Source organism: Penaeus chinensis, chromosome 20 (assembly GCF_019202785.1).
Source record: "Penaeus chinensis breed Huanghai No. 1 chromosome 20, ASM1920278v2, whole genome shotgun sequence".
Taxonomy (NCBI): domain Eukaryota; kingdom Metazoa; phylum Arthropoda; class Malacostraca; order Decapoda; family Penaeidae; genus Penaeus; species Penaeus chinensis.
The window spans coordinates 22993595-22998095 of NC_061838.1; the positions used below are offsets into that span (position 1 = coordinate 22993595).

Below are 4501 nucleotides of genomic sequence, written 5' to 3' on the forward strand. Positions count from 1 at the left end.
TAGACTTTAGGGACATTACTGAAAGTTTTAATGTTTTGTGTGTATGTTTGAAGAATATACAAGCAACTGGAAAACATTTATAAACAGTCAAATAGACTTCAGGGACATTACTGAAAATTTTAATGTTTTATGTGTGTTTGAAGAATATATAAGCAACTGGAAAACATTTATAAACAGTTAAAAAGACTTCAGGGACATTACTGAAAGTTTTAATGTTTTGTGTGTATGTTTGAAGAACTGCACCAGTGTAAAGATGAGAGGAGTGTAATGCATTCTCCCACAGCTGATAGCCAAGAGATAGGATGGCCTTGATCGAGTTGGGGCAGGAGAGGGTGGGAGGGAAATGTTGCAGAATGCCACTCTTGATGACTGCAGGCATTTGTTGGTAAATTATCTCCAGCTTAAAACAAAAAAAAAAAAAAAAAAAAAAAAAAAAAAAAAAAAAATTGTACTTTTAATCTTATAGAATAAATGAAACCTTTTTTCAGATTCAAGTGATTATTATCATAAACATACTTTGCATATCTGTTATTATTCGAAATGTCTGGAAATTCACTAAAACAGGACCTTTCTAAGTAAGGGAGAATAAATGATAATTACAAATCTCATGAATAAAACATACTTACAATTTGTAATTATTGGTCATTAATGGAATACTTAGGGAGAGAATTATAGATATCTTTATATGCATAACCATGCAATTTCAATATAAACAGTTAATAGCAACAAATCTGAAATTAAATACTATACATACTTATAGGACACTTAACTTACCCAAAGAATCAGATTTTGTATGCATAAATAGTATAAAATTTGCAGTCCTTTATTTGTATCAAAATCCTTCATTATGCTAATATTTAAAATATACATATTTTGAGTATAAAAAAACATCAAATGTCTGTCACATTTTTGTATTTATCATCTTACAATTCTTGTGAATCTTACAAATATTAGACATTTTGTATACAATTACGACCAGGTAAGAATGCTTATCAAATAATGTTTAAAAACTTTTTTCTACAAAAGGAAAACATCACTCTTTGCAAACCCTTTTTTAGCAAATGCCTCCTAAATTCTACAAATATTAGAAAAAGAACATAAGACTGTGTTTCCCTCTTCACATTGCCTTGTCACTGCTAGGAGTGGAGTAAAATAATATTGTTTGTAGTTAATTGGCAGGGAATCCATTTATTAAAACCTTTACCATATCAAGGGTGATGCAACATATCCATATGAAATTCTATAAACATTTATAAAAGAAACAAAGAGATATCAAGTCTGCATAATCTTTTGTTAAGACAGAAGTATGATTTTAAAGAGGTCATCTTTCAGTAATGTTCAGGTAATGCAATGTGGTTATTATGTCAGGAGTTAATATCTATATACATACATTTACAAATGTATAATTTTAGTGCATAGGATATATGCAAAGATGAGGCTTTGCATCAACCAAATCTGCATCTAGTAAATATTTATAACAAATACATTGTAGGTTTATTACAAAATAGGTAAACAACAATCATAGTAAAATAGATAGAATTTCAATATCCTTGAGTAATATTACACATACTGTATATTGATACTTTATAGTACTGTCATTATAAAAATTAATATAGTAATTTACTTTTGTAATATTACATATTCATTTTTTAGTAAAAAAAAAGATTCTTAAAGAAGAAGGAAATATCTTTAACTGCCAGTTTAACTCAACAACTGCAATCAAAATATAAGGAAGAAAATATTCTTAATTGCCAGTTTAACTTAACAAATGCATTAAATGAGCATTTAACTGAGATACACATCACACAATTTATCCTCTTTGTGAATCTGGCACGCTACATATTGCTCCCATATACCTTTATATACCTTCTAATGTCTTATTCTGAGTCATTACTACCACAAATCTCTTGTGACAAAAGTTCTTTTTACTCCAACTTGGCTGATCTAAAGTAAACCATGAACAATATTTGTTTTCTATATTTTGTTCTCCACCCCTTCATTTCATAAAAGCAACTTTCTGTAAGTTTTCTTTTTCATTATTTTTTTAAGAATCCCATTCTTATAACACATACAGAAGCAAGCCAGAAAAACTAATCTGCATCAGTCAGATTAAGTCTGTAGTCTGCAGCAGATGTACTTAAAGAAGTACATGATTGAAAATGCCTAATTCATCAGATTTCTGTACCATATTCTATGTCAATTCAATAAACTTTATGTGTTCTATACCTTTGACATGCTAACAATAAATATCAATTTAACCATGTAATTTAAAATGGGTATGTCCAAATTTATTTGTTTAGAACTAGGCCTTTGTCAACCCACTGCCACCGGGGAAGATGAATAAAAAAAAAATGGGGAAAATGCTGTGCTCATTTTTTGTGAAATGTCTCTACACATAGATGGCTCTGCCTTACCTGATTTCACCTTTCCTTGAATTGGCGGGAAAATGTATTTTTTACTAGTGCTATGAATATCGATGGTGTTATTTTTATTATAAATATTATAATTACTATAATGTTATAAACATTAGTAATAGCCAAATAGGATAATGTAAAATATTTTTGTAAATTAAAGAAAAGGGTAAATGGGCGAGACAGGCAGTGCTCATAATTGGCTCATTGGTGATTTAGTACAAGTGTGGCCATCTATGTATAAAAACAATTAGACAAGTAGAGTCACAGTGGGCATGGCATGTACGTACATGCCATGCCCGTCGGGAATAGGGTAAGATATTTGTCTGTTCAACTTAATACATTTTCAAAGGTTCCTCTGTATATGCATAAATACAAATGACTCCTAAAGACAATAATTCATTTGAATGCATTCATTTACCTTTGCATATCAAAATCTTAAATTTATCAAACATTGCTTTATTTTAGAAAATTCCTTAACAAAAGAATTCACTGAAGAAGAATGACAATAGGAGTACTGACACTGTTGCTACAGGCTATGTGCCAATGTAGTTCTACTTCATTAATTTTGTTTACACATAGATGGCTTTACAAGTACTTAGTCACTAATGAGTCAATTTCAAGGCCAATGTGGTCTTATAACAGCTCCTTTTGTGACTCAGTTCTTCTGGAACTCCCTCTATGTAAACAATATTAATACAAAATTTGTGGACATTGCATGTATACTGTACATACATTTCCAGCATCAATAGGTTAACAGCTTCATTTTATATTTGTGCATGATGAAAGCAGACAACAAGGTAACAACACAAATCTCTCATTTCTAGTTTAATAGTTTGTTAAACATATAAGGACTCTTAAGCAGAGTTAAGTTCTTCAGACTAAAAAAAGTACAAAAAAGACTTTATATCAAAACAAACTTCTGAGGTAAAGATTTTCTTTCAAATTACCAAAAATATATTTGATCACACAGCAAAATGCATAGACACTAGAGGTACAGTCATATTAACATTCCTGCAAATGAGCTTTGGCACCTACACCTGCTGAAAATTTGTTAAAAAATATAACAAACCCATTAATACTCTAGATAAAATAATTTTCCAGCTCACACACGGAAAGGTCTAAATATAAAAAAGTGAGAGAGAAGCAAAGCAGGGAGAGGGAGAGAGGGGAAAAATGAGAGAGGGAGAGAGGGAGAGAGGGAGAGAGAGAGAGAGAGAGAGAGAGGAGAGGGAGAGAGAGAGAGAGAGAGAGAGAGAGAGAGAGAGAGAGAGAGAGAGAGAGAGAGAGAGAGAGAGAGAGAGAGAGAGAGAGAGAGAGAGAGAGAGAGAGAGAGAGAGAGAGAGAGAGAGAGAGGGAGAGAGAGGAGAGGAGAGAGGAGAGGAGAGAGAGAGAGAGAGAGAGAGAGAGAGAGAGAGAGAGAGAGAGAGAGAGAGAGAGAGAGAGAGAGAGAGAGAGAGAGAGAGAGAGAGAGAGAGAGAGAGAGAGAGAGAGAGAGAGAGAGAGAGAGAGAGAGAGAGAGAGAGAGAGAGAGAGAGAGAGAGAGAGAGAGAGAAAGAGAGAGAGAGGAAGAAAGAGAGGGAAAAGACAGGGAAAAAGAAAAACAGAATGAAAGAAAGAGAGAAACAGAGGCAAAGAGACAGTCAGAGACACAAATAGACTGTTTGAGTATTATATGAAAATAGTGTTAACAAAAGATGTAATTGAATTCTTATTCATTTTATCTTCCACTGGTTATTTTACAGGCACATCCTTCATAGGATCTTGATACCAAATAGACTGCCACAAAGTAACATATCTATAACACAGTAACAAAAAAACAACAACAATTGTTTATTGTGACAAATGTGTGAATGGGAATAAGTAATTACACATTCAAAACAAAGATATTCTTGTATTACATCAATAATTCCAGTTCAGATGTAATATTCAGACATATTACATTTCGTGCATGGTGTTATTATTCATTCTTATTCCCCTTTTTTTCAGCAAACTGAAAGAGGAAGCCAAGCAGGCAGTCCTCCCATAGGAACACAGTGCTATATTATGACTAGCAAAAACACAATAATGAACAGAAAAACAAGAGTACC

At 32.3% G+C, this 4501-nt stretch overlaps 1 protein-coding gene across 1 annotated transcript in view; it reads right to left on the bottom strand.

Annotated features, from left to right (window-relative positions):
* Positions 1-3951: 3951 nt before the first annotated feature.
* The window catches only part of LOC125036034 (xaa-Pro aminopeptidase 3-like), an 11775-nt gene continuing 11225 nt past the window's right edge, over positions 3952-4501 (bottom strand). Inside the window, exon 7 of the mRNA XM_047628398.1 lies at positions 3952-4501. This exon is cut by the window's right edge and continues 225 nt beyond it. The gene's annotated coding sequence lies outside the window, so the exon portion shown is untranslated.